Below are 12,753 nucleotides of genomic sequence, written 5' to 3'. Positions count from 1 at the left end.
TGGCCCATGCTTTGTTGATATATGATTCCATAGATTTGAATTTTACATTCAGTCCTATAACATGTCCTACTAAGGAGTATTTCCAATAATCAACACCCTCCCTCCATTCTTCTTCAGTAAAAGATACAGTTGCAGAGGGTGAAGCTGGGACAAAGTTGAGATCAAGACCTTTACCTGGTTTCCTGTTATCAGAAAATAAACTCACATATGATTTCTTAACTTCCTCCCTGTCAAGAACTTCTCGCTGACCTGGAGCCTCTACATTGTTTTCCCCCCTCTTCTTCCAGATTGGGATTTTCAGATCTCATATCTTGGGAAATCCTAATATTCTCAGTCTGCATCCTCTCAATTGTAGATTGCGCAACAAAAGGAGTAAGAATCTCATGATCATCATCAATCATCTCCGTCGATTCATCCAAATCATTTATCAAATCCTCTTCCATTTCATCAGCCCAAGAGGGGGAAAAAGAGGACTCACCTAGCTGACAAGCTGGACCAGATCTGAGAATGCCTGGTTCTGAAATTGACTTAGATTTGGTCAGGATCTCCTCCATTAGCATTTTCTTCTTAGCTCCCTTAGGGCCAGTGCTTTCCATCTCCATTACATTTCTGGACGAAGCACGAAGCTCCTTTACTGTTCCATTGCTTCCCCTAGCATCACTCATCTTCATTGAACCCTCAGATCCCTCAGCTTCATCTACAGAGGATGGAGAAGGATACACGAATAATGAGTCTCTCAATGTAGTATCAACTATCCCCTTATTACCCTGCTTCTTCTTCTTCTTCATGCGAGATCTAGGCAGTGGCGCACAGTAGCAGGAGGAAAATCGCCCTCTATCATGCGCCTAACTAACTGCCCCTTTTTCCTCGTATTCTATTCTATTTAGTTATAACATTTATGCTATTTTTTATTTGATATCAGATTATGTATAGTCCAAAAGTTATAATCTTGAGAAAGTAATAACCAATCAATCTTCCATCTCATTTGTTCTTATTAGTGCTTTTGTTATTTATATCTCAATTGTGTCAATTTAATTTATTCAGCAATTCATTTTTTTAGTATGTATCAATTTTTTATTAGTTATTATTTAAGTTAATTAGTTTTTATTTTGTTTGTAATTTTTGCATTTTAATTATAATCTTTGCTTGATATTTTTTGAATTAATTTTAGATTGTGTATAGTCTAAAAGTTCCAATCTTGAGAATGTAACAATTGATCTTTTATCTTCATTGTTCTTAGTTCTTTTTTGTTTTAGATCTACATCATATCCATTTTAATTTACTCAGCAATTAATTATTCTGTATATGTATCAATGTTAATTTTTTGTTTGATATTATTTTCATTAATATCTATTTTTATCATAATTCTTGCGTTTTGTAGTATAACTTTTTAGTTATTTTTTAATTGAACATCAAACTATCTAGGCCCTAAAGTTATAATCTTTACAAGGTAATAATCAATCTTCCATCTCAATTATTCTTATTTTTGTTTATTTAGATCTTGATTGTTCTAATTTGAATTTTAAAATAAAAGAGTTTTTTTTAGAAATAAGGATCTTTTCTATTTTAATTTGTCTAATTTTTTATTTTGTTACATATGATAGAGTAGCTAAAAATAGGGAAATATAATTGAGACTATTAAAGAAATGGTACAAAAAATTTGAGATCCATTCTTTTAATAAAGATAATTTAATTTTTAATTAAAAGAGAGAATTTTTTTATTTTTAGGAATGAGAATATCTCTTTGAAATTTAAATTTATTCTAGTTTTTTATTTTGTTACTAATGAAAAAAATTAGGAAATTTTTTAGAGAATGATGATATATCAAAAAATATAAAAAGAAAAACTAAAATTGCAAAAAATTCTTTATTTTATCATAATTAAATTATTAGTTAAATATACCGAAAATAAGGCATCTAAAGATATGGTAAAAAAAATAACACTAAGTATTAATGTAATATAAGCTAAATATATCAGATCTATTTTATCAAAATTATCAAGATATTTGAATCAATTACGATATTAGTTAAATATAGTAACAAAATTTTGGCTCCAATTCTGTTAAGTTTTTTTTTTTTGGTAAAATTAACAATTAACTCGTAACCTTAACAATTAACCCGTAAGTTTAACAATCTCCCAATACAAACAATAAAAATAATAAAAAATAAAAATAATAAAATAATCATCATCAATCATTTCAACTATCATCTTAGTACATTATTTTTTTGGTAAATGAAAAACTTTTATTCATCTGCCAAAAATATGGAAGTTATGTACATCACTATCTCAACAAAGAGAAAACTCGTTCCTAAACAAAATTACAAAGATATTAACCAATCTTTTTGTTCATCCGTGATGTTGCTATTCAGACATATGGTGAAGATATCAGTTTTGATGATCTTTACCAACTGATCAGGATTTCTGCTCACCTGCTGAAAACATCTCTTGTTCCTCTCCTCCCAAATTATGTACACCGCATCTGCTAGCACCATTCTCTTAACTCTTGTCTTGAATCCCTTCCCTCTCAGTCTTTTGATATACCAATTCATTAGTAAGTTCCAATAACATGTTTGCCAATCAATTCTAAGCCAGTTAATGATGCCCAGCCACACAACCCTGGAAAAATTGCATTCAAAGAATAAATGGTCTCTATTCTCAGAACCTGCACACAGGTAACACTGATTTGAATTGATGACCCCCCTTCTTAACATTCTGTCTTGAGTTAGTAACCTGTTCAGCACCGCCAGCCACAATATAAACGAGTGCCTAGGGTAATTCAAACTTCCCCATACTGTGCTAAACCAGGGAACTTTTGTAGTGGCAGGGGATAATACAGCATATACTGCTGACATCTTGATTTTAGAATTTTTGTAACAACCATTTAGCAGTTTCTTCAGATTGTCTACTCCACCCACTTCATGTAAGGCCTTATCCCTACACTTAAGTATCTGCTTCCACATCCAAGAGTCTTCACTCTTTGCTTTAACATTCCAAACATCACTATGCTTTAAATAATTACCATGGACCCATTTCACCCATAAAGTTTCCTTATTGACATGGATATACCACAAACTCCTCATAGCAGTGGCAAGATTCCAATTAGCTGCAGAATAAACCCCCAGACCACCATGAATTTTTCCACAGCAAACCTTATCCCATGAGACCAACGGAGTTTTTGAAGAGTTTTCAGATTTACCCCACAGGAATTGCCTGCAAGCATCATCAATTTTCTTCACTACTTTAACTGGCAATATAAAATTTGCTGTCCAGTAATTTTGAATACCCAAAATCACACTTTTGATAACCTGAATCCTCCCTGCATATGATAAATTGTTGTGTCTTGACCACTTCTGAAATTGATTTGAAATACTTTCCAGCAAAAGGTTGCAATCCACATGTGTAAGCCTCTTGCAAATGAGAGGTACCCCCAGGTATTTGAATGGAATGGCCCCCTCTGAGAACCCTAGGAAGTCTTTGATCTCTGTCTTAATAGCATCATCAACCCCACCAAAGTAAATTGAGCATTTATCCAAATTAGCTTCTAGACCTGTTGTGTCACTGAATTCCTTAACACATTGATATAGTTTTTGTATGGAATAAAGATCTCCTTTGGCAAAAAGCAACAGGTTATCCGCAAAAATGAGATGAGTAATTTTGAGTTTACCACACTTTGGGTGATACTTAAACAACATGTCCTTTCTTAAAAGCTCCAGTCTCCTTGATAAGAATTCCATCCCAAGAATAAAAAGATAAGGTGATAGGGGATCACCCTGCCTTAAACCCCTCTTTCCTTCAAAATAGCCATGAAGAGATCCATTAAGTGAGATAGAGAATTTTGGTGAAGTGATACAAGCCATAATCCAGTTGATCATCTCCTTTGGAAATTTCAGCCCTTCAAGCATCATTTTAATAAAGTCCCAGCTTATTGTATCAAATGCTTTCTTGATATCAATACTCAACATGATTCTAGGAGATATGTTCCTTCTACTATAGCTTTTTGCTAGCTCATGAGCCATGGCAATATTACTTGTAATCTGTCTATTTTTGACAAAAGCACTCTGTGCTTCATTCACAATGCTCCCCATGATTGGCTTAATCCTATTTGCTAGAATTTTTGAAATGATCTTGTAAATGCAGTTGCAGCAGGATATGGGCCTGAAATCAGCTGGGGTGACTGGACAGTGTTTCTTTGGCACCAGTGTAATGGCAGTTGAGTTAATCATACCCAGTAATTTTCCATTCTTAAAAAACTCTTCAATAGCAAGTGTTACCTCCTCCCCTATCACAGACCAGGCAGATTTATAAAAAGCAAAACCATATCCATCTGGGCCAGGTGCCTTGTTTTCATCCATTGAAAAAACAATATTCTTTATCTCATCTTTAGAAACAGGTCTTGAAAGAGAGTTAGCTTGAATCTCATTTAAACAGGGTCCAGCTTGTATAATATGTATATCAGGTGCTGTAGTGAATGGAGCAGTCCCCAAAAGGCCTTTGAAAAATTCCACCATTTCATTTGCTATCTCCTTTTGATCAGTGAGTCTTTGTCCAAGGTTGTTGTAAAGAACCAAAACCCTGTTATGATGCCTGTTTGCTTTGATTCTGGAGTGGAAAAAATTTGTGCACCTATCTCCTTGCATACTCCAAATAATCCTAGCTTTTTGCTGCAGAAAAAAAATTTCACATTCTAGGAGTTTGTGTCCCTAAAAGGCCCTTGAAAAAATCCACCATTTCATTTGCTATCTCCTTTTGATCAGTGAGTCTTTGTCCAAGGTTGTTGTAAAGAACCAAAACCCTGTTATGATGCCTGTTTGCTTTGATTCTGGAGTGGAAAAAATTTGTGCACCTATCTCCTTGCATACTCCAAATAATCCTAGCTTTTTGCTGCAGAAAAGAAATTTCACATTCTAGGAGTTTGTTGTAGCTTGTTATACTCTCCTTTTCCTTTAAAATATAATCTGAATTGAGAGGATCTAATTGCAGATTATTTTGAGCCTCATCAAGAGCAATTTTTGCTCTAATAACTTGCTCACTGATATTACTATAGTGGTTCTTGTTTAATTCCTTAAGGGCACCTCTCATCATTTTGAGTTTCATGCAGACTGAGAACATTCTGTATCCCTGTACTTTAGTTTGCCAGATAGCAGAGACTGTTGGAATGAAGCTAACATGCTTAGACCACATTTTAAAGAACCTGAAAGGTTTTTTCCCCATTGAACATTCCTGGAACAGAGATACCATGGCAGGAGAATGATCTGAAAAATAAGGAAGTAAGAATTCCACCTGACTGACATTGTACATGTTAAGCCTTGCATCATTCACCAGGGCCCTATCCAGCCTGCTCCACACTCTAGTATCATGATCCTGCTTATTATTCCAAGTGTAAAAACATCCAGTTGTTTTTAGATGATTAAGGTGACAGTCTTCAATAAAACCCCTGAAATCCCTGGTTTCAGCCTCAGTAACAGCTACACCTCCAAGCTTTTCTTCACCTTTAATTACAGTGTTAAAATCACCACATAAGATCCATGGTTCATACCCCATTGACTGCTGGATAGACTTCAGTTCATTCCATAAATCCTTCCTAGCTTCCATTTGATTAAATCCATAGACAGAAGTAACCATACATTCTGTTCTTCCATCAACTGATACCATTTTACATGTGATACACTGGTCTGATATGGAGCTAATCTGAATATCAAGAATATTTGGATCCCACATAATCATGATCCTTGCTTTTCTTTGATTACTAGCATTAGAGACACAATTCCAATTTCCAGCTATTTTTTTTGCTGCTTGCTGGATCTTATTTTCTTTTATTTTTGTTTCAAGAAGAGCTACATATGAAAGATGGTATTGAGATATGAAATTTCTAACCATATGCTGTTTAGAGGATTTGTTCAATCCTCTAACATTCCAGAAGGATATATTCATCTAAGCTCCCCCCCTCTATCTATTGTAGAGGGGTCAATATCCAAAATATCCAGAAATGTAAAAGAATTTCCAGGAATGATTTTACTCCTAAAACCTTTTTGAACTTGAGTCCAGGGTTTAGTTCCTTGAGTATCAGCACCAATAACATCAGTATTTTTCTCCTTTATCTCATGCACATCATAATACTTTGCTTTCAGCCCAGGACCTGATGTAGCAGCAATCCCACTTCCATTATCACCACCTGTATCAGAAACATGCACATCATTATACATTGCTTTCAGCCCAAAATCTGATGTAACAGCAATCCCACTTCCATTATCACCACCTGTATCAGAAACATGCACAGCAATTTTCCTACTGTTCCCCTCCATATTACTGCTCTCTTGTCTTGTAATATCCAAATTAATGTTAACATTTGATATCATAGGATTATCATTCTCAATTTTTTTTTTCCTTCCTGATATCACCTGATAATGGATTCTGGCCTTGTTTGGGAACCCATCTTTGAGTTTTAATCTGCCTTCTACAGTTTTTGATATCATGACCAATCATCTTACATACTTCACACCATTTAGGTTTGAATTCATAAATCACCTTCTGAGTGTATTCCTTCCCTTTTGGATCTAGAATATTGATCTTGTCTGGAAGGGAGGATGGCAATTTGACCTCTACTAACACCCTCGCATAAGCCAGCCTCTGCCTGTTTGCAGTCAGTCTATCTGTAGCTATTGGACAACCTATAGCACTTGCAATTTTTCAAATACCTTTGGCATTCCATAGATTGAGTCTCAGAGAGGGAAACTGAATCCACATAGGGTACACATTGTCATTTATCCTCTCAATATCTTCTTCATTTGTCCATTGTTTTAATAACAAAGGTCTTGATCCAAAGAACCAATGGCCCTTACATAAGATCTCATTCATATCATCAGTGTTTTTGAATTTGATCAGAAAAAGTCCAGGCTTGAGAAGGCATACTTCTGGCATAAATTTCCTCCATGTTCTTTGCACATAATTCTCCATAGCCTTGAACTTAACATTCAATCCCATAACTTGCCCTATTAGTGAAGATTGCCATATTAATATATCTTCATTCCATTCATCATCATCAAAAGATATTGTGTCTTTGTTTTCAGATGGAATATAGTTCAAATTCATCCCATACTCTATCTTTCTGTAATCAGAAAACAGACTAGCCCAACTTTTATCCAATTTTTCAACAGATCCATTTGAATCAGTTAAAGTTTCAACAGGTTCTCTAACAATCGGAGCACAATTTCTTCCAGCACTCAATGGAACAGTGTTTCCAGTTAAATTTTCATCAGAATGTTCTATAGAAATTGGGGAACCATTCTTTACAGACAATAGAACAGTATTTTTGCCTTTTTCCAGAACAGGACTCCCAGATTTTTCCAAATTCAACCGAAGATCTTGATTTAAAGATGAATCTAGTATATCTTTACTTGAATCCAGCTCATCTGCCCAAGATTTGATAGATCTACTAGAAACTGCTGACTTATTAAACTCAAGATTTCCATTAGATCCAGAAGGAAGATTCTTACCAAGAACAAGACCACCAGTACTCCGATCGATCTGCCGACCAGAATTTTGAATAATCTGACGATCCAAAACAAAATCGAACTCCAAATTCCCCGAATTCAGCACCTCTGCCATGGATTTAGACTTTCTCGCCCCCCTTGGCCCAGTAGATCCCATTTCAATGGACTCTACATCATCTTCTTCGCTTAGAATATCAGATAGGCCATCAGGAGCTGTAGTACTCAGCTCAGGAGCTCTCAGACCTATCTCCAGGATCTTTTTACCACTTCCTTTCTTCTTCCTCACCATCAGAAACCTCAATTTTTCACAGAGTTTCTCGGCGGGGGCGTACGATAGCAAAGCGAAAATCGCCCGCTATCATACACCATACAGACCGCCCCTTTCTTCAAAGTGTTTTTTTAAGACTAAATGGCGGGTAATTTTATCCTTGTACAACTTTTGCACAGTGTAGAGCCCATTTTCCTTTGGCTAGACCTAGAGATCCTGGTTGTACAAACTCTACAATTTGGTTACGTGTATCCATAGCATGTACAACCCCTATATTTTGATTATGTGCATCAATAACATCGCTTTGTGAATTATATATGCTCGGGGAAAGCGGATATGAAGTGATAGTTTAATTTACTAAATTAGTTGTTAAGATATAACTATATTGTTAGATTGAAAGATGGGCCTTACTGCTCAATGTAATTTCATATGAAAAGCATTATTATATTTCTGAGGCACAAAAGTATAACTTATGGCCCACGAAATCTTTGCATGCCACTTTTATAGGATGTGACCGTTCCACACCAGCCCATCAGAGATAGGCTTATAAATAATATAACCTCCAGTATGCTAATTTGGGCCGAGGTGATTTTAAGACTAAGCTCAGACATGAGCAGCATCGTGCTTTTTCCCCTTAACACAAAATTAATAGTATTGTTGGCCGTATTCAAGTATAGTTATATTGTGGAGAGTCTTTATAAGCAAAGAATGACTAGAATATGGGCCGAATTTAGTCCCTCACTATTGGTTCATACCGTCTCATTGGAATAGCTGTAATAAAAAATTTTCTGTTCTTTTAACTAAATGAATATACATTACATAAGCTCATTGAGTGAATGGACTATATTGTCGATTACAGCAGGATTGAGCCTTGATTAGTGAAGGCTGGGTCACGGAGATCAGGCATACATATATAGAGTGAAATTGGACACTTTGCTGACAACTCTATGCAAGATTGGCAAGGAATCCCATTATGAGATTATAGGCCTGTCAAGGCCTCTTCTCTACCCAAAAAAAAAAAAAAAAATTACAGCACCATTGAAAAAAATATGTATTGTTTCGTGCACTTACCTATTTATTCTCTCTCGATTCCATTATGGTCGAAAAATAAGATCTTTTTTTTTCCTTTTTGAATTGTATATTTTTTCAAAAAAATAAAATATTGATAAGAAACTGGTAGATCGTTGTAACTACGAAAATGGGTCTTTATTGATTTGTTTGCGAAGAAAAGTAAGTTTTTCTGATTTACTAATTCATTAAATTGCTTTTTGCATCGGTTGGACTTTCCAATTAGCCTCAAACAATTAACCAAAAGAACTAGTCGGGCCTTCACGTTTGAAACGTTGTTGCGTTGGATTATCTTCAAGCTTCATTCTGGCACTTGCAACGGGTAAAATCCTAAGGCAATCGGGAGATAAACTAGTTTCCTTCTAAACTAGTTTAAAAATAAACTAGGGCGGAAGGTGGATCAAAAAAGAACTAGTATAAGCCCAAAATTTTTGTCTAGAAATATTAATTTGAATCTTTGCTAATAGTTTCAAAAAAAAATTAAAAAAAAAAGTCTTTGCTAAACTGGGAACATCCCTTTCAACTAGTGTTATATCCGTGTTGTTTCTATTTGGTCCTGTTTAATGAGTTCGCTAAATACTACCTAATTTTTTATTATTGTTTTTTGGTTAGAATATAAAAGGCTAAGTTATTAGGGAGCAAAGCTTACAAGGAAAACTAATGAAGATAATCTAGAACTTAAGAAAATATTTCCATATTTAGGTTAGGGTGTATTTGGCAACCCATCCAAAATCATGTTAGGATCAATCCTGACCTAGATCTACATTAGGCTCGGGTGGTCCAAATTATAATTGATTTAGTTGTCAAAAATTGGCCTATGAAAACTAAACCACTTCTAGCCTAAATTTTTTTTTTGCCAAAACATAAAAACAGTGAAAATTGGACCAGGTTTGGTCATGACTAGATTTAAAGGATCGCCAAACACACTCTTATGTTTGATCTAAGAAAGAGATGCACTTCGGCCACAATTTAATAAAAAAAAAAAATACTTACTTCTGTTATATGCCTGAAAGTCAAGATATAAAAATCTAATTGATTCATGACTAAATTATTGAAATGTTTTACGGGATCAAATATTGATGGGAAAATTAAGGGTAACTTTTTTTCCCTATGAGGTTGTATTTAGATTTTTCATGTACTTAGAAAATGCAAATTATGTAATGCTTCTCTAGATCCTTAGACAAAGAGATCTTAGGCGTGAAGATGATTGACAGTTTATGCTCTGATTTTCTTTGGAACCATAAAATGCATTTGGTTTCATGGGAGGTGATCTGCAATGATAAAAAACATGGTGGTCTTGGTGTCTTCTCAGCAAAATACTAGAACTTTACAGCTTGCTATTAAGCTTTTATGGATTACTCATCTAAAGAAGGATCTTCTTTGGATAAAATGGGTTCATGGAAACTATTTGCTCATTGATGTCGAAGCAATGGTGAATAATTCATGGATGTCGAAGCAACTTCTAAAAGTGAGAGATATGCTCATTGGAAAATTTGGAAGTATGGCTAATCTTCAAAGTACTATCAGCAGGTGTTGCTCTGGGGATAAAGTTCAAATTTCTTCTATCTACAAGGAGCTGATTCATCAAGCTCCTCAGGTGTCTTGGTCGGATACAGTCTGGGGTGGTTGGCACTATCCTAAACATTCTTTTATCATATGGATGGCTTCACTCAAGACTGTTAACTCAAGATAGGTTATGCCGCATGAGAATACTTGACACAAACCTTTGTGTCTTGTGTTCTAATCAACAGGAAGAAACCTGTTGCCATCTTCTTTTTGAATGTTACATTCTGCAATGGTGTGGAATAATGTGATGAATTGGCTGAATTATAACCGGAGATCGTGCAATTGGGAGCATATTGTTGACTGGTATAGTTTAAGGCTTAAAGGAGTTGGTTTTATAAAGAAATTGAAGAGATTGGCTTTGTCTGTGACAGTATACACATTGTGGCAAGAAAGAAATTTGCGTATCTTCCAGCATAAGAAGCCAAAATCCCTGAGGTATTATTCCGGAGCATAAAGATTATCATCTTCTCAAAAGTTTTGAATGATAATATTCCTTCTTGCATAAGAGAAAAATTGAACAATTGTAATTCTCTTTGATAGTTGTATAGTTGTATCCCAGACTAGGTTCAGGCTGATTTGATGTACTTATATTTCACATTTGGGTGATGAATAAAAGTTTAATTCATTGAAAAAAAAGATCCTCATGTATTTCTAGAATAATGATAGTATATATGTAGTCAAACGAAAAAACAGTTGTCATTAATTTTCTAACGGGAGAAGCAGTATAATCCCGTGATTAAGAGCGTGAGTAAAGGAGTTTTTTGCCGACAACAAAGACTACAGACTCGATCATATGCTAAATAAATGCAGTCTTTAGAAAAACTGGGGAGAGTTTGGAAATGGACACTGTAGTTCAATTAATTGCATGGACAAAGAATCAGAATAAAGGGTTGCATTAAACTTTGATTTCTTTCCAACCAAGATAAAATTGACATGTACCGAACATGGTTGCTTCCAACTTTGCTGTGATGATACTGATGTCAAATCTTTTCAAAGTTGGATTAGTGCCATTATTGCAGTTGATAATATCTTGATTGGTTTGGATTAAGATTGACTGTTATTATTCACAAAAGATAGTTATAATTACAACAGTAATTGTTAGTATCTGTTACGAGGGTAAAATTATGACCCTCAACTCTCACTATAATTTCGAGGTTTTGGGTGGTTTTTGTCAGCTCCATGAAAACAGGCCAAAATAAACCAAAAAACTTCCTTTATTCGGGCCTAGTTTTTGGACCAAGATGGTACGTATCCACTAAAATTACGTTCGTAAAGTTGTTAAAAACAACTTCAGTGTAGTAGAATGAACCTTTAATATGCCATTCAATCATGTCAAATTTAATACCTTTGTCTGAGTTCATGGCTTTTTTGGGTTCAAGAAACATGACGCTCAATCTATTGATGCATGACAAGAATATAAAATTATATCACCATCAATTCTCAGTATAACTTTAGAGCTTCGATGTAACAAAAGAAACTTTTAATATATTGATTATGTTAGGATTTTGTCTTTGATTCTTTGTATAAGTTCATGAGAATTAGATATGGTTAGAGATCTATCATGATTAGGAGATTGAGTCTCATCATGATTAGGAGTTTAAATTCTATTATAATTAGGAAGTTAGGGTAGAGATAGAGTTTTGGTTTTCCTATATATATTCTTCTATTGTTGGAGGAAAAACCAAGCAGATGAGAGAGAGCCAATATTCTTATAATCTAGGGTTAGCAGAGGGCATAACCTGATTCAAAAATATTGTGCAAGAGGCGAGGGTTTCGTAGTCTTTGTCCGTGCAAAAGATTATATTATTGGGAGAGAGTACGTTTCACAGTCTTTGTTCGTTCCAAAGATTGTAAGGAGAGGACCTTGGAGAGAATATGAGAGTTGATTATGTAAGTGAGGTTGAGAGATTGACAGACGAGAGTTGAGTGGTTACTCTTGTAGTTCTCTCTGATACATAGTGAATTTCTCATATTGTTGCCTTGTGGATGTAAGTCGAAGTTAGTCGACCGAACCATGTAAATCTCGGTGTTCTTTCTTCCTGATTGTGGTGTTTTCTATTTTGTTGATTGCGAGTTGACTTCGGAATTGCGTAGATCGTAGTAGGTGTGGAGACTAAAAATCCCTAACAAGTAGTATCAGAGCGGCGATGATGGATCCGGGAGCGTGTTCGCAAGACAGACATTATACAAAAGTGAAGATCAATGGTGTTACAAGAATCAAGACGAAGAAAAAGAAAAAGGAAAAAAAGAAGATATTGTAGCACGGTAATACTGTAGCAAAGAGAATACAGTTGACTGTAGGCTGTCTAAAAATCACAATAGATAGCTTATTCAAACAAGCTCCGACAACGGAGGTCACAA

This window comes from Asparagus officinalis, chromosome 7 (genome assembly GCF_001876935.1).
Source record: "Asparagus officinalis chromosome 7, Aspof.V1, whole genome shotgun sequence".
Lineage (NCBI taxonomy): Eukaryota > Viridiplantae > Streptophyta > Magnoliopsida > Asparagales > Asparagaceae > Asparagus > Asparagus officinalis.
The sequence above is the reverse complement of the archived record's forward strand: the minus strand, read 5'-3'. Positions refer to the sequence as shown.